This window comes from Haemaphysalis longicornis, unplaced genomic scaffold, assembly GCF_048455015.1.
Source record: "Haemaphysalis longicornis isolate Haplotype H1 unplaced genomic scaffold, Haemaphysalis longicornis Haplotype H1 scaffold_1, whole genome shotgun sequence".
NCBI lineage: Eukaryota > Metazoa > Arthropoda > Arachnida > Ixodida > Ixodidae > Haemaphysalis > Haemaphysalis longicornis.
Window position 1 is genome coordinate 77,193,782 of NW_027526203.1, and position 24,642 is coordinate 77,218,423.

A 24,642-nucleotide genomic window follows, 5' to 3' on the forward strand; every position below is an offset into this window, starting at 1 on the left:
CCGCCCTCGTTCACCGCTGCTTGGCGCGCTCTGCCCTTTCAAAGGTGCCTGCGTCCGGCAGCCAGCAGAGTCGGAAAGTCGTCTGCTGAAGTTAGAGGGACATGACCAATCCAAACGCCCAAAGTTAGGCACGTGTTTCCTTCACCGAAGACGCGCGCTTTTAAAAACGGTGACGCTCGAATCACCTGCAATTACTTCTGCTGCGATACTCAGGATCACTGTGCGGAAGCCAGAGCAGCCATCGTCCCTGTCGATTTTCGTTGAAAGTACGCCAACTTTTTTTAGCCAGTCAAGGTGAACCTGCGCGCGGTGCCGTTCGTGCTATTCTGTTCAGGTCGTTAAGTCCATGAGTAACAGTTAGAAGGAAGAATAAAGTTTAATCAACAGGGTTAAGTAATCCTATTCAAGTAACTGGTGATAAGGTTGCCTGCGAGGAAAGGTAAATGAGCCATTTAAAAAGACCCAACAAATTTCATACGTTCCCTCCATCACCAGGCATACAGTGAGAAGCATTGACACTGTCATTTAGGGCGGTGCGCTTACTTTACCGGTCATAAATGTCTTCATTGCAGATAACGGTGTGGGGATGTTGGTGGCAATGTCTTATAATTGCGATGATTAAGGGGAGCTCTACTTCGGCCTTTTTCACAGCAGAACGTGGTACCACCACGCTATCTGTCACTTAACTGGAGAGTTAACTGGGAAGCGAGGTAGTTATGGCGCTTTTAGAAAGTTATAGATATCATCATGTTACTCGCTAATGACGCGGAGACCGGATTGAGGAAGAGGATAAAAAGTCTGCGCCCTTTGTGGAACGCGGTCGCACAGGGGCAACGAAAAATTTCGTTGAAGACTACGTTGCTCCGCAATACCGCCAGTAATTAAATGCCCTTTCCGTCTTGGGACAAAGAACAACCGGTTAATTTTTATTTTTTCGAGTGCCGAATGACGACTTCAGCTGTTCGTTACAATCGCACTGAACGGAAGATATTGAAGCAAAGTATTGTAAGTCAAAAGATCGCTCAAGTGAAATTGGGTCCGGTTGTGGACACCAGGTGTTGAGACCCGGGGGTTCTGAGCGCGATAGGCGCAATGGCCCCTGGGAATGACAGTGATGAAAAAAGAGTGAAACATAACTAATGAAAACGTCTCCCACATTTATAGAACAAAGGCACGAGACAGCTGCAAGTGAAGTACAATCAGGATGGTGTTTTTGGTCCGTCGAGTACCCGGAAGATCCCGTTTCAATTTTGAATACGTGGATAACGCTTATAGATTTTTTTCTCAGTGCAGATTGAGAGGACATAATTACATCGTAAAATTTTCTGAACTACGACGGCGTTGTAAATATTCGTAACAAGGTTTTTTCGAAAAATAGCAGCACAATGTTCAGGAAGTGGCATGAAGTTTCGGGTTGTGTTTAGTTCGCCCTACCGCTCTATACTGACCAGCTGTGAACAGAGAAGAGATGGTTGGGATTACTGTATCAATTTATTTTATTTGCAAAATTCTGTCAAACCCGCCGGGGTGGCTAAGCGGCTAAGGCGTTGCGCTGCTGAGCACAAGGTTGCGGGTTCGATTCCCGGCCATGGCGTCCGCTTGTCTGCTGGAGGCGAAAAGCAAAAACGCCCGTGTGTACCAGATTTCGGCGCAGGTTAAAGGTTCCCACGTGGTCAAAATTAATCTGAAGCCGTCCACTACGGCGCGCCTCATCGCCTGCGTTGCATCGGCGCGTTAAACCCTACAATCAATCAATCATAAAATTGTGTCAATTCCTCAAAATGGTCATTCTAAGAATGCAATACTGACTAAAGCCCAGGTAATACTATGGGTGTATATATAGCAGGATGAATACCGAAGTAAACATTTTGCATGCACGACAAGCACTACTAAGAGAAATAGAATAATTTAATACGTATGTACAAGAGGCAGCCGCGACGAGATCATGTAAAGTTGCTGCTGCAGCGCTTTTATGGAAGAATAAATGCCAGACGACACTCCTAAGAGAATTAAGTTCGATGGATTCTAAGTGGGCTGTTTTAATGAAATGCAGTTATTTGGATGTGAGTGTGCCTGTTTTGTGCTGGCTAGGTTGGTGGTTCAGTACTGTGCGAAACTTGAGCAGTTAGAATTGAGACGGTTAAGAAGCGCTGGTGGGGAGGCTTGGCACTATGGGAGTCTTCAATGCAGGGGAGAGGAAAACCACTAGCGAATGGTTTCAGGAGTGTAGGCCACGTTGCCGAAATACTTGATAAAAAAATTGCGCCCACCTCCCCGCGAAGGGAACCCAGTGCAGATGCGACGCATCGTGGGGTTCACTTGGTGTTTCCGTTGGATCGATTCTGAAATCGCGTGAAACGTGTCGGGAACGCGTATGTTTTATGAATATTATTATGTTTTATTGGCCAATCTTGGTCAATCTCTCTAAGTGGTATGCTTGGGGCTTCGCTGTCGCAACAACCTTTACTCTATTATTGTTGCTGTAAGTGGGAGCTTCTTTTCTTTTATTGCAAGTGTTAATCATTGACCCATCCCATCATGCGTTGTATCAGTAGCTTCTTGACGTAGTTTGAATGAGTCAAGGATATAAGGCGCGTTAGTAGCATTTGATTCTGTCTTGGTTTTGTGGCGCAGTGGGAAGAGCACCATGTATCTCGCGTTCCGCCCACAGGGTCGTGGGATCGAAACCAGGCGCCGCTATTATTTTTTTATAGTGTAGGGGGAGGGGTGCGGAAGGACAACAACGCCGTATGGAGGGACAAGGCGAGTGAATGAGATGCATTCGAATCTAAAATACCTCCCCAGAACGTAAGAGTAGAATAAGGCCTCGTAGAATGTCTGAAGAAGTGACGTCTTGGTAACTGTGTTTGTGCCTTTTTTATCGCATGACATAGCGTTGAAGGAGGCGCTTCTTTGGCAATTAGTGGAGGGACGGAGTTCGAGCTCTCCTCTTGTCCATCTTGGAAAACCTGGTTCCTAGTGCGGGCAACCTCGTGTCCGGGTAACCAGTCCATGCGAATAGTTGAAGCGTTTTGACGAAGATCAATGAGAGTAATGATATGGTAGACGAGAGGATTAGTTGGGGAAGATTTTCTGAGTACTTCAATGGTTGAACGGAATCTCTGGGGTAGTGATGGTTAATGGGATAGGTTCACAGACATCGGAAATACAAGACTTGACATTGATGGCATGAATTTCAGCTCATATCAGGCTAATTTCTCAAAAATCACAGATGAAGTTTCAGATAACTAGGGTAGGTTTTTCCTTTGGCATGGTAGTTCAATGTTATGGTTCGGCAGACGAGTGTTAGCGTAAACATCAATCTCTGGAGGTAAACAAGACCGGTGCAGTTTCCAAAGCCATTGAGTGCAAAGTAACGGGTTACGTTTTTGTTCCTGTTACGAGGGGCAATGGGAGGTAACTTCAATTCGGGCGCATGGCGTTGTGGTCATAACGAGGTCTAAAGGTTTGGGTTGAATGCTCAGCATTTTAGTCGAGAAGGGTTTGTGTGAGACCCTTTAAAAAAGTCGCCCAATAGCAGGATGCCTAGCTCATGACGAACATCTGGGAATCGATGACGTAGACATGTGAAGATGGCGGCGTCCAAAAACACGAAGGGAAGGGTGAGAAAAAGGGCCCATCTCCCCGCGAGGGGGACTCGAGTAAATGCGTCGCATAGGGGGTGGTTGTATTGCGTTAACGTTTAGTGTTTGGGGAGTTGGTGGTAGTGAATGCGTTGTATCAGCAGCTTCTTGACGTAGTTTGAATGAGTCAAGGATATAAGGCGCGTTCGTAGCCTTTCATTCTGTGTCGGTTTTGTGTCGCAGTGGGAAGAGCACCATGTACCTCGCGTTCCGCCCACAGGTAGTGAATGCGTTGTATCAGCAGCTTCTTGACGTAGTTTGAATGAGTCAAGAATATAAGGCGCGTTCGTAGCCTTCCATTGTGTGTCGGCTTTGTGGCGCAGTGGGTAGAGCACCATGTACCTTGCGTTCCGCCAGCAGGGTCGTGGGATCGAAACGAGGCGCCGGTAAGTATTATTTTTTCATATAGTGTAGGGGGAGGGGTGCGGACCTGTTGTTGAGAGCGAGGAGGGTAGCGTGATGCGGGAGAGAAGGAGTGGGGGAGAGGGCGCACCTGGAACGGCTGTTGCGGACGCCGAGGCACGCCAACGCCGACAACGCCGGGTGACATCGTGAGGTAAAGAAATGCTCTGCATTTTATAGATTGCTGTTTGGTTTCGGCGTGAAGGGTGTGTAAGGTGGGAGAACAACTGCCTCCTATGCTGATCTTTGTACGTAATGCATGTATGTCTTACAGGTGTGCTTTGCTGAAGCGGTATAGCGTTTTTTAATGTACCGATGCCGACCGCACGAGCCTCGCTCGTGGGAGCTGGTTGATCAGAACAACCATGTTTGCTTTAAATGCCCTTTGTGATGCGATGATGATGATGATTTTGTAGCGGGGTGATGACGTGTCATCACCCCCCTACAAAGTAGCATCACCCAGCTCCGCGTCGGAAGGTTTAAATATTTTTTTAGGGGGGGGGGGCAGATGTCTTGCGACCTGAATATGAATTCGGGTGATAGGATCTTGCCATAGAAGGCTTGAATCACAGCCTCTACGCTGATGACATCACCCTCTGGGTCACCGGAGGCAGTGATGGTCGAATTCAGGATATTCTCCAAACAGCGATCGACGCAATCGGAGAATACGTAAAGCCGAGAGGTCTAGCGTGCTATCCGGAGAAATCCGAGTTGTCACTTTATCAACCCACGATGAGAGGACGCAACCGTGCCTTGGAATGTAGTTCACGAGGATGGCTTGGTGGGCTAGTTGGTGTAGCATCATAAAGGGTTGACAGCGCATAAACATGACGACACAAGGAAGAGGAGACAAGACAAGCGCTGAACTACAACAGTAGTTCAGCGCTTGTTCAGTAGTTCAGTAGAGTTGTAGTTCAGCGCTTGTCCTGTCTCCTCTTCCTTGTGTCGTCATGTTTATGCGCTGTCAACCCTTTATGGTGCCTTGGAAGTTCCTAAGATCGAGCTTTTCGCTGATGGTAACCTCATCCCAGTTGTGACGAGTATCAAGATTCTCGGCTTAAGAATTCAGGCCAATGGACAAAATACTGAAACCATTAGAGCTTTAGAAAAAAGCGTCGGTGAAACCGCCAGACTGATTTCGAGGATAGCAAGCAGACATCATGGAATAAATGAGGGCAATCTGATCAGGCTAGTACAAGCGTTCGTCCTGAGTAGCATAGCGTACGTAACACCTTTCTTGTGACTAAGGGCAGAAGAAAAACCCTAAATTAATACCATGATGAGGAAAGCATATAAACAAGCTCTCAGGATACCAGTTACCACGTCCAACGAACGTTTCGAGGCGTTAGGAATTCTTAATACCGTGGAGCAACTAATAGAGGCGCAAAGAGTTCTCCAGGTGGAGACACTCACAAAGAGCTCGACTGGCCGTCATATTATAATTACTCTAAGCATCCGGTACGAATCTCAATTCGGCACCAAACGCGAGATTCCTCGTGAAGTATGGGACACGTCCCGCCTATACCGAGGAATATGTATACCGAGCACAACAAAGAAAGCAGACGAGAACGAGCCAAAGCCTTACAAAAGAGATTCAAAAACACCCGAGGACGTGGTCTACGTAGACGCCACGGAATATGCGGCCCGCGAAGCCATGACCGTTGTAGCTATCGACCGCAACGGCTATTCCGTAACTAGCGGCACGATACTGAAGACGTCGCAGGAAGCTGCAGAAGAGACGGCCATTGCTATGGCGACGACTACCACGAAAGGTAAATTTATTTTCTGTGACTCTAAAACTGCAATTCGGAATTTTGCAATGGGACGGATCCCGTCCGAGGCACTGAGAATTCTGGTCGGCTTGAAAGACCGGAGGGAGGTTCAAATCGTAAGGACGCCGGCACTCTTCTCTTTCCGGTAACGGGAACGCTCGAGGAACCATCTGAGCACTTCTCGCGCGCTGGTATGGGGAGGAACGGCATGGTCTCGTACGGAGACATAAATAATGATTACAGATTGGAACGGGTTAAGTATCCTCCCCCTCACTGTACTCTCAACAAATGGCAGGCTGTAGCATAGCGCCTCTTAGAGATAAATGCATTCCCCAATTCGGTCATGTACAGTCATTGTTACCCGGGGCTCTACACCAGCGAATGTAAGCTATGTACGGGCAGGGCAGACCTACGCCATTATATTTGGGAATTTCCCCAGAAGAAGAATCCACTAGGTGCTTCGTTATTAATTAAGACCGATGAGCAGTGGGAGACCGTTCTGCATAGCTCCAACTCGGACGTACAAATCCGGACTGTCCAAATGGCCGAAGACGCCGCCAGAGCCCAAGGACTCCTGGCGGCCGTCTGAGGGGCGTGAAGATGCTCCGTCTTCGTTGCTTTAAAACCATGTTGGACAAATAAATTTTGTTTCTCTCTCTCTCTGGCGGCAGGTGCTGTGGCGTCCGCTGTATATAAGGTACAATGTGAGTGATACAAAGGAGGCCGGATTCCATATAAGGATGAAAGTTCGCTTTTTCCGGAAGGTAATTTGAGGCTGATCAGGTGTATTTGCCTTGCAGAAAGTTCAACAACCATGCGGGCTGTGTATGGGAGAAGGTCTACAGGATTTGTCATGAAGTACAGCCTCCAGTTGGCTGTATGCATTTTAAAAAGAATCTTGGTGCATGATGCGACACAGAAGGCATAGATTTGTGAAATATGCCTTTGAAGCTCGAATCCCGAGGATCAAAAAATGTTGCAAACATAAGGGCAGGAGGTAAGGAGACTATCCCGAGCTGCTCAAATATGGCAAATCTGCCTGAATTATTTGTAATTTACGACATCAGGCGCTTTTACGACGCATAAGTTCAATTACAGAAATCAACAAAATAGCGAGTAAAACTATATATCTTTATGTTCACCAAAATGGCGGCCTCGCACCGAGTTAGTTTTCAACCACGAGTTGGAGAGAAGATTTCGTGTTCCGAAAACGACGACTCACCAGTATTCTTGGACGAAAGTAGGAAGAGCAGTCTAGTAAAACTAGCCCATTCCCAGCATGTCTGCGTAGATCATGCGCACTTTCTGCCCCCCCCCACAGAGAAAGTATCATGCACATGGACTTCACCACAGAGCACGTGAGTGACCAATCGCCCCACCAAGGGGTGTAAGATTTATATATAGTATCTGAACATAATGCAACTGCATTAGTGCATACTGTGATGGTCACGCCTCACTTATTTGTTATAATTGAGCGTTCGTTGGAACTGCGGCCGTTATGAGTGGGATCCACTGTAACGAGTTGCCACACATAATTGGAGGCGGCAACTTTATCTGCGCTGTAAGAACGCTCATGGCAAAACGCGATACTTCACATGCGTACACGTCGCTGTCCACGAAATTTGTGGAGCGAAATCATATGCTACTTTCCGCACGGTCCTACCGGACGTGTGGCAAGTGACAATGATGACTGTGCTGAGGCAGACTGACGGGTGTTTTTGGAGTGTATACTAGCGCTTCGCATGACCTGCAGCGCCTATTCGTGTTGGGGCGCTATTATTGTCAATATAATCCCTTTCGATATAAGCGTTAGTTTGAGGCACTAGGGAGTTGTACACCAAGCATGCACGTTAGTTGAAGCCTCGGGTGAAAAAGTAAGATTGTATAAAGCGGTCGATACTAACCTGCTTAGCAGCGCAAACTGAGCTTGAATTCACGTATTATTTAGTAAACCGAAATAAAGTGCCACCACTGCTGACAACCTGTGTGATAGTTATCCTTTGTTGCGGCCACACACCTAATTAGGAGACTAGTAGTCCGGATGACGTGAATTGCGGAAAGTAATATGTGGTAAAACAATGAAACAGCTGACGGCTATGCACGAAGACCCGATTACCATTTTACTTAAAGCGAATCCTCTTCGGCAACAGATTTTGATTGTAGGGTTTAATGCGCTGACGCAACGCAAGCGATGAGGCGCGCCGTAGTGGAGGGCTCCGGGTTAATTTTGACCACCTTGGGATCTTTAACGTGCGCCGAAATCTCGTACACACGGGCGTTTTGCTTTTCGCCTCCATCATAAAAGCGGCCGCCGCGGCCGGGAATAGAACCCGCGTCCCTTCTGCAACAGCTTATCGCTCTTCTGTCGTGTTTATTTCGCTTTATTCTTTTTACGAAACCGGCAAGATATCTGATGCTACAAAACGACACCAGGACAAGCGTCCGCTTCATAATGTTCACTATTGCCAACGGTGCTATATATTCACTTTTTCCATTATCACAGCTACGATTTACGTAGGCATTACTTGGGATATGCATCGGCCGGTGCAGCTCAGGCCTGCTCGGAATCCTAATTAAAGATGCACACTTGGCATAGACTGAAATAAAACATCAGCTGTCATCCGCAAACAGTAACGGCATGTCAGGCTTTCTACTGCATCGCCAAAACCTAAAATGGCGTCATTCAAGTCTGGGCATCCCTTGACAAAACGGATTCTCTTATTTATTCCATAAATTGTCTTATACATATTGCAGGATCACTTGCAGTGTTTTGAGGTGGTTTGTAGAGGGGTTGTTCTTCACATAACCCCTTATGCAATGTATGAATAACTGTGTGCGTTAAAACAAGTTCTTAATAATGCTCATTCAAAGCTCACCTTCACGCACTTCAGTAAAGTTCATAAGCAAAGATTCAGGATCCCCGTGAATCATAACATTCACCTCCGCCTTCTAGGGCATGCGTCTCAATTCATTCTTTGAAGCCCTTTCCTTGAGCCTTCAGAAGCTTGTACTGTATTCCCGCTGCGGTATTGCTTCGTGGAAATCGCGCAATTGCCAAAAAAGTTTTGTTATGGTTCATGCTGATTGTGTTATATTCGTGGCAAGCGGCGACACAAGGAATGCAGTAGTCAGCAACACGGGCGTCAGCAGGGAGGAAGGTAAAGAAAATTAGATATTCCCTTCTCCAGTGGCATCGCATATTAATAAAATCCGAAATTAATGGGGGGTTAGAAATACCTAATGCACACCCGGCAGAAAATAATTCCGGGGCCTGTGATCCAGTGGCAAAATACATCACCGCGCCATCTGACGCCGCAATCCGGTGACGAGACATCGAAGTGCGCGTGCGCGTCCAATCACGCTTGCTTCCTCGTGTTTTCCTTCCCTTGAAGCGGCAAAGCGGACCACATTTAGATTTTAGTTCTAGGGGTATTTTCTTTGCTGAACACGCCTTGCTCGCATACGCTGCAGCGGTGGAAAGCGACAATTAGGCGTGTTTTGCTCGCTCTGCCCCGATCCGACCGATAACATGTATCTGCGCCTCTCGTGGACGAACTTGCGCCGCATATATTCTATGCGGTGTTTGCACTTTTTTTGCCTTAAATGACGCGGTTGGTTGTTATCCAAGAATGAGCACAGCAAAACAAGGAATTGAGGCTGAGGCGCTAAGTAGTTTGTTCGAATAAAGTTTGATGATAAGCCACGTTGTATATGTGCTAAAACAAGTCCTAAAGAGGAAAAGTACGCGAGCGGAGATCGGCGTAGTCATTGCTCTGGCAGAAATAAAAGATTGGTTGCGATCCCGCCCTGCGAAACTGGATCCACAGCAAGCCTGTTGTAAACCACCATAAATGGTGATGAAGGAAGTTATGAAATGTTTCTAGTCGTCTGGGCGGTCTTGTCGCTTGCGCTGAGCTAGTGTCACTAGATAAGGGTGGAGAGTATCAGAACTCTTTCCTTCCATTGTTCCGAGAAGCCGCCATGATCATTGGTCAGTTCGCATTACGTGACATTTTTTAAAGCATAGCTTTTTACCTCTACCCCCAAGGGTTCTTTCGCGACCGTTGGTGTCAACATAAAACTCTGGAAACAAATAAAAGAACTTGCTGCAGCGCGAGGAATCGAACCTGGAACGAATAGAAAAACGGAGCGAGAGCCCGTGGTTTCACCAATTGAGCTACGAGCCCACGCGGAGACGGGAATGAGAGGCACTGGACTCACCAAGCACATCTGAGGGTTTACCCCTTGTGTTATAGCTGAAGGTCACATTATAGCATCACGTGAACTTTCGCGCCACTGTGTGTTCTGCCCCCGGCACGTGTGGCGGACGTGTGCGCGCCTCGCGCATGCGCTAGGAGTTACAAAAATAAAGGAAGCTCACACCAACGCTCAAGTAAATGGCAATGGCTGAAGTAAAACAGTATTCGGATTATGAGAGACTTAAATGCTAAAGTAGGCAAGAAGCAGGCTATAGAAAACGCAGTTGGGGACTATGGTCGGCGTTGTTCAAATAACAGAGGGGACGTATTAGTCGAGTTCACAGAATGAAATAACCTACGCATCATGAATATCTTCTGCTGAAAACTGGAGAGCCGGAAGTGGACATGGAGCAGCCCGAATGGGGAGCATAATAATTAAATAGACTCCATATTGTGCGATCCCTCTGGCGTTCAGCAGGAAGTAGAAATGCTCGAAACGGTGAGCCGAAGTGACTACCGTATGGTAAAATATCGAATTAGGCTAGATTTGAGGAGGCACCGTAACAAGCTAGTACGAAAGAAGCCGGTCAATGAGCTAACAGAATAGAGGGAAAGTTGAATAATTCAGGATCGTGCTGCAGAATCGATATTCAGCTTCAACCGAGGAAGCGAGTTTACGACCCACAGATCCAGCGATAATCTTACACGCAATATCAAGGAGTGTGCAGTAGAAGCCGGAGGTACTATCGCCAGACAGGGTACTGGTAAACTTTACCGGGAGACTAAAGATTTAATTAGAAAATGGCAAAGCATGACAATCTTCACCCCAGCTGACGGAATAGAACTAGCGGGCTTTCAATGTAATCAATAGGCACAAGACAGCTGACATATGGAAGTATATTATGGAGAGGATCGATCATGCTGTTAAAAAATGGAGGCAGCCTGAAAGCAGTGAACAGGCGTCTGTGCATGGGGAAAAATCAAATGTATGCGCTTAAAGACAAGCAAGTCAATGTCATCACACACAATAGTTATAGTAGCCCAGGAGTTCTATAGAGATCTTTACAGTAGCCGAGACATCCAGGATAATACCGAACGAGGCAGTAGTTCAGAGGACGTAGACATCCCACCAGAAGCGACAGAAGAACTAAATAAAGGTTTGAGAGAAATAAAAGGGGGCAAAGCAGCTGGTGAAGATCAGATAACAGCAGACCTCAGGTAGGGTGGCGCGCAAATTGTGCTATAAAAAATTGCGCCCACCTCCCCGCGAGGGGAACCCTGTGTAGATGCGACGCATCGTGGGGTTCACTTGGTGTTTCCGTTGGATTGATTTTGAAATCACGTGAAACGTGTCGGGAACGCGTATGATTATTATGTTTTATGATTAATATTATGTTTTATTGGCCAATCCTGGTCAATCTCTCTAAGTGGTATGCTTGGGGCTTCGCTGTCGCAACGACGTTTACTCCATCATTGTTGCTGTAAGTGGGAGCTTCTTTTCTTTTATTGCAAGTGTTAATCATTGCCCCATCATGCGTTGTATCAGTAGCTTCTTGACGTAGTTTGAATGAGTCAAGGATATAAGGCGTGTTCGTAGCATTTATTTCTGTCTCGGTTTTGTGGCGCAGTGGGAAGAGCATCATGTACCTCGCGTACCACCCACAGGGTCGTGGGATCGAAACCGGGCGCCGCTAACTATTCTTTTTTTTATAGTGTATGGGGAGGGGTGTGGACGGACAACGCCGTATGGAGGGACAAGGCGAGTGAATGAGATGCAGTCGCATCTAAACTGGCACACCTGTATACACAATGCCTAGTGACCGCGAGTGTACCGGAATCTTAGCAGAACGCGAAGATCATCACAATCCATCCGAAAGCTGACATGCAGGACTTCAAAATTAGAGGCCGATCAGCTTACTGTCAGTCGTCTACAAGGTAGTTACCAAAGTAATCGCTAACAGCATTTCTGCCAACTTAGATTTCAGTCAACCGAATGAATAAGCAGTGTTTCGTAACGGCCATTCAACAATGGACCATATTCCCACGATGAATCAGGTGATAGAGAAATGCGTGGAGTATACTGAACCCCTATATATAGCCTTCAGAGAATATCAGAAAGCATTTGACTTGGTCGAAGTTTCAGCAGTCATTCAGGCACTGCGAAATAAGTGTATAGACAAGCATTACGCAAGAATACTAGAGGATATTAATGAGGGGTTCACAGCTACCATCCTCCTCCTCAAGAACAGCGGTAAAATGCCTAAAAAGACGGGTGTCTCACAAGAATACAGAATTTCTCCTATGTTATTCACAGCATGTTTCCAAGATGTATTCGGAACATTGGATTGGAAACAGGTGGGCGTAGAGGTTAATGGAGAATACGTCGGTAATTAGAGATTTGCTGAGGAGGTTGAATTTCTAAGTAAATGGGTGGACGAATTGCAAAGCGTGCTTACCGCACGGTACTAGCAGAGGAGAACCGCGGGCCTGAAATATAATATTCAGAAAACTAAAGTAATGCTCAATAACCACGGTACAGCACAGTCCTTAGATGGGTGGCGAGGCCCTGGAAGTGGTAAGCGAATATATCTACTTAGGCAAAGTAGTGATCCCGGATCCCAACTATGAGACAGAGATAATTAGAAGGATAAGATTGGGGTGGAGTGCATTCGGCAGGCATTCTCAAATAATGGGTGACACCCTCCCATGTCACTGAAGAAGAAAATGCATGACAGCTGCATCTTACCGGTACTCACCTAAGGGGCAGAATCTTGGATGCTTATTAAAGGATTCAACTTAAATTGAGAACGACTAAGCGAGATGTGGGACGGAGGATGATAGGTATAACATCAAAAGGAAAAGAATAGAGAGGGGTGGATGAGGGAACAAACGAGTGTTAAGGACATATAATTAGAAATTAAGGAGAAATGTGTGTGGGCAGGGCGTGTAATGTGAAGGCACGATAACCGTTGCTCGTGAAGGGTAACAGAGTGGATCCCTAGATAAGGAAAGTGCGGCAAGGGGAGGCAGAAGGTTAGATGGGTAGATGAGATGAATAAGTTTGCGGGGACAAATTGGTAGCAGTGAGCACCGGACTGGACACATTGGAGATGAATGGGAGATGCCTTTGCTCTGAAGAGGGAGTTAATAGGCTGATGATGATGATAATGATGATGATAACACCAAGGCATGGCTTCTCACTTCACCTCCGTTTCTGCCGCAGATCTCATTGCCTCCGAGGGCGGCGGCAGAGACGGATCGTCTAACACAGGGCTTGAGCTTCCTTTAATTTTATAAAAAACGTTTCCAGTCATGTGCATCACCAATACAAATCAACCAACCACCGCTCATGAATCATGCATTGATTTACCTTAGCAAAGAATGTCTCTTTGAAGTAATAAAGCGTGTGGTTAAGTGCATTTGACTTGTCCCTGGTTTCAATACTTGTAGAGCCACGTGAGTAATTTAAGTCACGTTGCATCGGTAACTGTTGTGGGTGTTGTTTAAAGCCTTTCCCACCACATTTACTGGGTGGATTGGCGCGCATTTTAGTCTCTTTTTTAGAGTGGGCAAAGCGGATGTTTGTCGAGATTTTCACGCACGAAAATGTCGTCAGATGACCTAATACATTGGTAGCTCTCTGCGAAATAGAGCCATAAAGCACAAGGGTAGATAAAGAGCGTAACACAATAAAAGTTCACAATTTTGTGACACTAAGACCATGCAATATTTCACTCTTTGCTCTCGTAAATATTTCTTTCCTTTAGGGAATCAATTAGACCATTTACTTACGTAACCCCAGTGTGGCCTGAGAGGGTGCGTCAACTTGACTTTTATTTGGACGAAGCCAATTCCGCTTGGCTCAATCACTCGGCTTGGTGGCGGGAATAGCAAGCCACCAGAAGTTGCTGGAAGCTTTCTTAGGTGCTTCTATGTTTTGTATTTGTTGAGAAGCGGTGCACACGCCTCTCTTTTGAATGTTGACACCTTACGTTGGTCCTGGGCAAAATAATTTGAACTTGATATCTCAGCTTGGTAAAATGTTAACCTAAAAGTATATTTATTCATGTTGATGGCATTTCTATGTCAACAACTGACAACGGAATTTAATGACGTATGCATACGAATCAGTGTCTAGCAATGTGGATATACGGGGATACATACGTTTGTATGCGTACTCAAAGACTAATTGAAAAGAATTCATACTCTGTGTGAATATGTCAGCCAGCGAAGCTGTACCTACAATGGGTTTGTTAAGGTGTGGTGTTGCTGTAGTAAATTTATGGTGCAGTTTTGATATAGTGAATTTATATCAGTTTTGGCCAAGGTCGGTGTTCCGAGTGGTCAAGCTGCTTTTTATTCGAGCGGGATTGGCAGCACCTCGACGAAGTTGAATTTGAGGAGGGAACGACGGAGAATGCACGTTCTGCGGCAGCGGCTGCACGTTGTTTTCGTACCCAACACTGCCCGGCATTCGTTCCCTCTGATAGCAAGCGGATTCGTCCCACCTACCGTGTAAAGGATACTTTGGCAGCAGTCACCGCCTGTGGGGCCTCGAAGGCTGGGAATTATTAACGTCCTCGCTGTCCTTGCCCTTGCGGCTCCGGGCCATTCCTTCTTAATAAGGATTGCCCCTTCTTTCCTTCATTCCTTCGTACCCATTCGTGCTTCTGCAATCGCCGACGCTCCTTCAATTGCCACGGTTCTTTCTCCGAAACAACGACTCCCGTCCGCCTAATAGCTAGCTAAATGTGCAACTGCAGATAACGGCTCCAGTGCTGTTATCAGCTGATTGCTCAACTTGTGGAAGAGGCAATGGTGTGGCGAGCGGGATACAACTTGATTGATTGATTGTAGGGTTTAACGCGCCGACGCAACGCAGGCGATGAGGCGCGCCGTAGTGGAGGGCTCCGGATTAGTTTTGACCACCTGGGGATCTTTAACGTGCGCCGAAATGTCGAACACACGGGCGTTTTTGCTTTTCGCCTCCATCAGAAAAGCGGCCGCCGCGGCCGGGAATCGAACCCGCGACCTCGTGCTCAGCAGCGCAACGCCTTAGCCACTGAGCCACCGCGGCGGGTGGAATACAACTTGTGAAAGAACCTTTGGTGTTATCGAGGAGCAGCGGAGAGAGAGAGGGAGAAAAACCTTGTTATTGGAAAAGCGGAGGAGCGGGGCGAATAAATTGTCGCGCCGGAAGAGAAACAGGGGGTCCTATCCATGTAGTGTTTAGGTTTAAAAGCCTCTTGCTCTAACCTCGGATTGAACATTTGTTTTTTTGTCTATTGACTTTATATTCGTCGCCTTTTCCGCTTTGTTGGTAGCTCTAAGTGGTTACAGCCTGTAACTGAGCGAGTATTCCGACAGGCGAGACTTTTTACCCTTGTTGCGCAATACAATGAAAGCGCTATTTTGTGTCTCCCGAATACATTTTGCAATCTCTAGCCATCTCCGGGAAAAAAACCGCGGTGGAGGTCTTTGGTGCTTCTTAAGCTAATAACCATCAAAGGCCGAGCACCTTCTGACACAATTTTTGGACAGTGATAAAAAAAACCCGCCCGATAAAGGTTTTGGTTTTCCTAGCTCAGGACGGGACCGCATAAAAAACAAACAATGGATAGACTTCTCGGAGAAATAACGAATGAACCTGTAGGCTCCGCTGAAGCATCACGTGTTGGTTGGACGCGACTTGTTCGATATACCAGGTAGGTTTTGCATTGCATGAGAAGGCTTTCGAGTAAGGGGAAAACGTATTCAGCAAGGCAGCTTCTTCTCGCAGAATTAAAGAATCAACCTGTAGACTCTGCTTAAGCGTCACTTGTTGCTTTTGACGCGACCTGTTCAATATACCAAGTGGCTCCTACATTACATAAGAAAGCTTTCAAGTAGCGGGAAATTATATTTAGAAAATGTATGCACATACACGGAAACGTAAAAGTTGACGGGCATTTTGGCCTTTCTTGGTGATGGAAATTGCTGTTCCTTGATTCACTGTATGTTGATTCGTTACAAATTGATACTGTATACTAATTTTCGCAAGTAGGCAATTGGTAATTCGAGAAACGCGGTATATGTCCCAACGTCGTCATATACTAGCAAGGCTTTTGCTGCAGTATATAAATGACCTACTTATGTTCCAGTCGGAATCCTAACACCCGAAAACAGCTACATTCCTTCGGTTCTAAGTTTCAAATAAAGTGGCAGCCGCTGATCTTGGTATTTACGAGAACGAGCTCTGGCGGTGAAAGCTTCACGCCTGTCAGAGTTGGAGTATTTTTTCTCTCCGCATTTGTGCTGGTGGGTAAAGGCTGCTGGGAACTTTCGTTTAGTTGGCCGCGGTTGCTGCAGGCACGCATTAGGATACCAAGCGGTCTTAAAATCGACACTTGGAGTATTTGTTATATTTTTGAACTTTGATGGGCAGCACGCAGCGAACGAGACGTTTCGAAAGACGCACACGGGACACAGCTGGAGCAAATTCTGAATTTTATTGAAAGCAAGCATGCAGATATTGAGCCACAAATTGACCAGGTAAGCCCACATGATTCATTACACCAGGAAAAATGTGACTCCTCCTATACGTTCCGGCTCATTTTTAATGAACCCACATTTTCACTATTAAAAATGGAAAACCTAAAAAGTCGATGCACATAGGAAATACTGCCAGACGATTATGATGGGTTTCCTGCAGAAGGATAATGTGTAGAAAATGGAGAAGTTTGTCCAGGCCCCGAGGAAAAGGCTGCACTGCAGAACCCTTAATGCTCTTGAGAATTATACAGAAATAACAATACCCAAGGGGCACTCACACACACAAACATGTATATATATATATATATATATATATATATATATATATATATATATATATATATATATATATATATATATATATATATATATATATATATATATATATATATATATAATAGGGTTTGGAAATGAGGGGCTCGTTAGGAAATACAGAAAGAAATGCCGGCAGTCTACAACGCCAAAGAAGGCATAGGGGTTGTAGACTGCCAGCATTTCTTTCTGTATATATATATATATATATATATATATATATATATATATATATATATATATATATATATATATATATATATCAAAAAGTAGAGTCCGACGCAAGTCTCAAAACACAAAAACAAACATGTTTACTAACGTTTCGACTGGTGGTCCAGTCTTCATCGGAGTAACATTTACAGTACACTGCAGAACGCTTTTATAGGTGCGTGTGGAGACAGGAGGAAGTTCCGCTACAGTGCGCCCTCTTTGAAAGAAATCATACGTCATCATTCAGCAGAACAAGAAAAAACGCAAGACATACACATGAGAGGGAATGCACTGCCCTCCCTCTTTTTTGGGAGAAAAGGTGCGCTACAATGCGCCCTGTTTAGAAGTAGTTATTGGCAAGTGGTACAACAAAGAGAAAAGAAAAATGCAAAGGGGCGTCTAGGAAGGAGGTAAATTGGCGCCTCTCCTCATAGGAATTAACAGAAGAAGCGGGGGCGGGGAAGAGAAAGGAGTAAAGGCGGTCTTGCGTTTTTTCTTCTGCTGAATGATGACGTATGATTTCTTTCAAAGAGGGCGCACTGTAGCGCAACTTCCTCCTCTCTCTACACGCACCTATAAAAGCGTTCTGCAGTGTACTGTAAATGTTACTCCGATGAAGACTGGACCACCAGTCGAAACGTTAGTAAACATGTTTGTTTTTGTTTTTTGAGACTTGCGTTGGACTCTACTTTTTGATATTTTTTCTGCACCATTAAACTTCTTTTGTTCGACCGTAAATATATATATATATATATATATATATATATATATATATATATATATATATATATATAGCAGGAAACAATTTCTTGGACACCGGTAAGTATAACGAAGAAAATGAAACACGTCGAAAGAGGATAGGTTAATTCTGACGAAGGCCGGTCCCCGGTCGAAACGTTAAAACCTATCCTCTTTCTACGTGTTTCATTTTCTTCGTTATACTTACCGGTGTCCAAGAAATTGTTTCCCGCTATATATATATATATATATATATATATATATTTATATATATATATATATATATATATATATAGTCAGGAAATGAGGGGCTCGTTGGGGAAATACAGAAAGATAAGTCGGCAGTCTACAACGCCGAAGGAGGCATAGGGGTGTGGTTAGGCTCTATTTTTTAGTAGGGTTAATAAAGCTAATATTTTTTTTTAAATATACGGAAGAAGGAAAGAAAGGAAAACACGCGCCCAGAGTGGGGACCGAACCCACGCCTTTCGATTAGATCTCGAATGCCTTACCAATTCGGCTATCTGGGCGACTGTGTTCTCCTTCACTTTCTGAGCTATTTATATTTACTAGAAGTGTATCTGACGCTTGAGGGTGGTAGCCAGCGCCACTCAGACTACACGGGGAGAAGGGGACGTTCTTTTCAACCCCCGGGGCGTGACTAGAACGTCTACAGCCTGTCATGAGCGGGTAACTGGCGGGAAGCCCTCTTATGCTACCTAGGCATCAAGGCTGCCAGAATCGAGACCCTCGCTAGGCTTTCGCAGAATAATATAGTAAGGAAATGAGGGGCTCGTTGGGGAAATACAGAAAGAAAAGTCGGCAGTCTACAACGCCAAAGGAGGCATAGGGGTGTGGTTAGGCTCTTTTTTTAGTACGGGTCATGAAGTTAATATTTTTTTTAAATATACGGATGAAAGAAAGAAAGGAAAACACGCGCCCAGAGTGGGGACCGAACCCACGCCTTTCGATTTGATCTCGAATACCTTACCAATTCGGCTATCTGGGTGACTGTGTTCTCCTTCACTTTCTGGGCTATTTATATTTAATAGAAGTGTATCTGACGCTTGAGGGGGGTAGCCAGCGCCACTTAGACCACTCGGGGAGAAGGGGGACCTTCTTTTCAACCCCCGGGGCGTGACTAGAACGTCTACAGCCTGTCCTGAGCGGGTAACTGGCGGGAAGCCCTCTTATTCTACCTAGGCATCAAGGCTGCCAGAATCGAGACCCTCGCTAGGCTTTCGCAGAATAATATAGTAAGGGAATGAGGGGCTCGTTAGGGAAATAGAGAAAGATAAGTCGGCAGCTACAACGCCAAAGGAGGCATAGGGGTGTGGTTAGGCTCTTTTTTTTAGTACAGTTAACGAAGTTAATATTTTTTTTAATATACGGAAGAAAGAAAGAAAGAAAAAACACGCGCCCAGAGTGGAGACCGAACCCACGCCTTCAGATTAGATCTCGAATGCCTTACCAATTCGGCTATCTGGGCGACTGTGTTCTCCTTCACTTTCTGAGCTATTTATATTTACTAGAAGTGTATCTGACGCTTGAGGGTGGTAGCCAGCGCCACTCAGACTACACGGGGAGAAGGGGACCTTCTTTTCAACCCCCGGGGCGTGACTAGAACGTCTACAGCCTGTCATGAGCGGGTAACTGGCGGGAAGCCCTCTTATGCTACCTAGGCATCAAGGCTGCCAGAATCGAGACCCTCGCTAGGCTTTCGCAGAATAATATAGTAAGGAAATGAGGGGCTCGTTGGGGAAATACAGAAAGAAAAGTCGGCAGTCTACAACGCCAAAGGAGGCATAGGGGTGTGGTTAGGCTCTTTTTTTAGTACGGGTCATGAAGTTAATATTTTTTTTAAATATACGGATGAAAGAAAGAAAGGAAAACACGCGCCCAGAGTGGGGACCGAACCCACGCCTTTCGATTTGATCTCGAATACCTTACCAATTCGGCTATCTGGGTGACTGTGTTCTCCTTCACTTTCTGGGCTATTTATATTTAATAGAAGTGTATCTGACGCTTGAGGGGGGTAGCCAGCGCCACTTAGACCACTCGGGGAGAAGGGGGACCTTCTTTTCAACCCCCGGGGCGTGAATAGAACGTCTACAGGCTTTCATGAGCGGGTAACTGGCGGGAAGCCCTCTTATGCTACCTAGGCATCAAAGCTGCCAGAATGGAGACCCTCACTAGGCTTTCGCAGAATAATATATTAAGTAAATGAGGGACTCGTTGGGGAAATACAGAAAGATAAGTCGGCAGTCTACAACGCCAAAGGAGGCATAGGGGTGTGGTTAGGCTCTTTTTTTAGTACGGTTAATGAAGTTAATTTTTTTTAAATATACGGAAGTAAGAAAGAAAGAAAAACACGCGCCCACAGTGGGGACCGAACCCACGTCTTTCGATTAGATCTCGAATGCCTTACCAATTCGGCTATCTGGGCGACTGTGTTCTCCTTCACTTTCTGGGCTATTTATATTTACTAGAAGTGTATCTGACGCTTGAGGGTGGTAGCCAACGCCACTCAGACTACACGGGGAGAAGGGGGACCTTCTTTTCAACCCCCGGGGCATGACTAGAACGTCTACAGCCTGTCATGAGCGGGTAACTGGCGGGAAGCCCTCTTATTCTACCTAGGCATCAAGGCTGCCAGAATCGAGACCGTCGCTAGGCTTTCGCAGAATAATATAGTAAGGAAATGAGGGGCTCGTTATGGAAATACAGAAAGATAAGTCGGCAGTCTACAACGCCAAAGGAGGCATAGGGGTGTGGTTAGGCTCTTTTTTTTTAGTACGGTTAATGAAGTTAATATTTTTTTTAATATACGGAAGAAAGAAAGAAAGAAAAACACGCGCCCAGAGTGGGGACCGAACCCACGCCTTTCGATTAGATCTCGAATGCCTTACCAATTCGGCTATCTGGGCGACTGTGTTCTCCTTCACTTTCTGAGCTATTTATATTTACTAGAAGTGTATCTGACGCTTGAGGGTGGTAGCCAGCGCCACTCAGACTACACGGGGAGAAGGGGACCTTCTTTTCAACCCCCGGGGCATGACTAGAACGTCTACAGCCTGTCATGAGCGGGTAACTGGCGGGAAGCCCTCTTATGCTACCTAGGCATCAAGGCTGCCAGAATCGAGACCCTCGCTAGGCTTTCGCAGAATAATATAGTAAGGAAATGAGGGGCTCGTTGGGGAAATACAGAAAGAAAAGTCGGCAGTCTACAACGCCAAAGGAGGCATAGGGGTGTGGTTAGGCTCTTTTTTTAGTACGGGTCATGAAGTTAATATTTTTTTTAAATATACGGATGAAAGAAAGAAAGGAAAACACGCGCCCAGAGTGGGGACCGAACCCACGCCTTTCGATTTGATCTCGAATACCTTACCAATTCGGCTATCTGGGTGACTGTGTTCTCCTTCACTTTCTGGGCTATTTATATTTAATAGAAGTGTATCTGACGCTTGAGGGGGGTAGCCAGCGCCACTTAGACCACTCGGGGAGAAGGGGGACCTTCTTTTCTACCCCCGGGGCGTGAATAGAACGTCTACAGGCTTTCATGAGCGGGTAACTGGCGGGAAGCCCTCTTATGCTACCTAGGCATCAAGGCTGCCAGAATCGAGACCCTCACTAGGCTTTCGCAGAATAATTTATTAAGTAAACGAGGGGCTCGTTGGGGAAATACAGAAAGATAAGTCGGCAGTCTACAACGCCGAAGGAGGCATAGGGGTGTGGTTAGGCTCTATTTTTTAGTACGGTTAACAAAGTTAATATTTTTTTAAAATATACGTAAGAAAGAAAGAAAGGAAAACACGCGCCCAGAGTGGGGACCGAACCCACGCCTTTCAATTAGATCTCGAATGCCTTACCAATTCGGCTATCTGGGCGACTGTGTTCTCCTTCACTTTCTGAGCTATTTATATTTACTAGAAGTGTATCTGACGCTTGAGGGTGGTAGCCAGCGCCACTCAGACTACACGGGGAGAAGGGGACCTTCTTTTCAACCCCCGGGGCGTGACTAGAACGTCTACAGCCTGTCATGAGCGGGTAACTGGCGGGAAGCCCTCTTATGCTACCTAGGCATCAAGGCTGCCAGAATCGAGACCCTCGCTAGATTTTCGCAGAATAATATAGTAAGGAAATGAGGGGCTCGTTGGGGAAATACAGAAAGAAAAGTCGGCAGTCTACAACGCCAAAGGAGGCATAGGGGTGTGGTTAGGCTCTATTTTTTAGTACGGGGAATGAAGTTAATATTTTTTTAAATATACGGAAGAAAGAAAGAAAGAAAAATACGCGCCCAGAGTGGGGACCGAACCCACGCCTTTCGATTAGATCTCGAATGCCTTACCAATTCGGCTATCTGGGCGACTGTGTTCTCCTTCACTTTCTGGGCTAGTTATATTTACTAGAAGTGTATCTGACGCTTGAGGGTGGTAGCCAGCGCCACTCAGACTACACGGGGAGAAGGGGACCTTCTTTTCAACCCCCGGGGCGTGACTAGAACATCTACAGCCTGTCATGAGCGGGTAACTGGCGGGAAGCCCTCTTATGCTACCTAGGCATCAAGGCTGCCAGAATCGAGACCCTCGCTAGGCTTTCGCAGAATAATATAGTAAGGAAATGAGGGGCTCGTTGGGGAAATACAGAAAGAAAAGTCGGCAGTCTACAACGCCAAAGGAGGCATAGGGGTGTGGTTAGGCTCTTTTTTTAGTACGGGTCATGAAGTTAATATTTTTTTAAATATACGGATGAAAGAAAGAAAGGAAAACACGCGCCCAGAGTGGGGACCGAACCCACGCCTTTCGATTAGATCTCGAATGCCTTACCAATTCGGCTATCTGGGCGACTGTGTTCTCCTTCACTTTCTGAGCTATTTATATTTACTAGAAGTGTATCTGACGCTTGAGGGTGGTAGCCAGCGCCACTCAGACTACACGGGGAGAAGGGGACCTTCTTTTCAAACCCCGGGGCGTGACTAGAACGTCTACAGCCTGTCATGAGCGGGTAACTGGCGGGAAGCCCTCTTATGCTACCTAGGCATCAAAGCTGCCAGAATCGAGACCCTCACTAGGCTTTCGCAGAATAATATATTAAGTAAATGAGGGACTCGTTGGGGAAATACAGAAAGATAAGTCGGCAGTCTACAACGCCAAAGGAGGCATAGGGGTGTGGTTAGGCTCTATTTTTTAGTACGGTTAATAAAGTTAATATTTTTTTTAATATACGGAAGAAAGAAAGAAAGGAAAACACGCGCCCAGAGTGGGGACGAACCCACGCCTTTCTATTAGATCTCGAATGCCTTACCAATTCGGCTATCTGGGCGACTGTGTTCTCCTTCACTTTCTGGGCTATTTATATTTACTAGAAGTGTATCCCCAACTTCATTAACCGTACTAAAAAAAAAGAGCCTAACCACACCCCTATGCCTCATTTGGCGTTGTAGACTGCCGACTTATCATTCTGTATATATATATATATATATCCATATTTATTGATAGAAATAAGGGTTGGCAGTCCAAAATGTCAAGGAAAGCAAAGGCGAGAATGCCGTAGGTCATTTATTATCGTTGAAAAAGACGCACATTTTTTAAGACAGAAAGAAACTGGGAAAATGATGCCCGCTGGTTGGGATCAAAAACCACGACCTCCAGAGTACGCGCTGGGGCGATGATCGCTGCGCTACCGGCGGGGTTGTGCTTCCTTTAATTTTTCTGCATGGTATTTATATTAAAGTATTTGTTTCTTTCGGTTGGGGGTGGTAGCCAGCGCCACTTTGACTACTGACTACTCGGGGTGAAGCACCACTCGGACTACACGGACCTCTCATGAATAAGCCAATTAGGATTAGTAAGAGGTACAAATTCAAGGTGGTACAGGACTACGCGCCTACATGCAGCCACGACGAGCAGCTAGTTGAACACTTCTATCAGGTTGTGAAATCGGAAATGGCTAAAGTAAAAACACAGTATACCGTAGTTATGGGATACTTCAATGCTAAAGTAGGAAAGGAGCAGGCTGGGGACAAGGCAGTAGTAAATATGGTCTGGTGTGTAGAAAAAGCAGGGGGGGTCCTACAAGTCGAGTTCGCAGAAGGGAATAATCGACGCACCATGAATACATTCCTCTTCCATCGGCAGAGCCGGAAGTAGACGTGAAGAAGCCCGAATGGGGGCCATAAAAATGAAATACACTTCATATTATGCGATAACCCTGGCCACGCGCAGGATGTGGAAGTGCTCGGAAAGGTAAGGTGTAGCGACCATCGTATGCTAAGATCTCGAAGCTGACAGAATGAACCTAGGGCGCTTTCGAAAAAAATCAATCAATAAGCTTAATGCACCTGGAATACGGAAATATAATATTGTCACGAAGCCAAGGACGACGCAGTTGTATAGAAAATAAACAAGTTTATTGAGGAGGGACCCTAACAAGCTAGTACGAAAGAAGCCGATCAATCAGCTAAGTGTAAGACGTAAATTTGAAGCATTCAGGATCGCGTTGCAAAACCGATATTCAGCTCTTACCGAGGAAGCACAGATTACGACACAGGAAGCCAGCAGCAATCTTACGCGCATTATCACGTAGTACGCAGTAGAAAACGGGGGCACGGTGGCTAGACAGGATACTGATTAACTTTCCCAGGAGACGAAAGATTTAATTAGGAAACGGAAAACCAGGACAATCTCCACCAAAGCTGACAGAATGAACCTACGGGAGCTTTCGAAAAAAATCAATAAGCTTAATGCACCTGGAATACAGAAATATAATACTGTCACGAAGCCAAGGACGACGCAGTTGTTTGGAAAAGAAACAAGTTTATTGGAGCGAACTTGT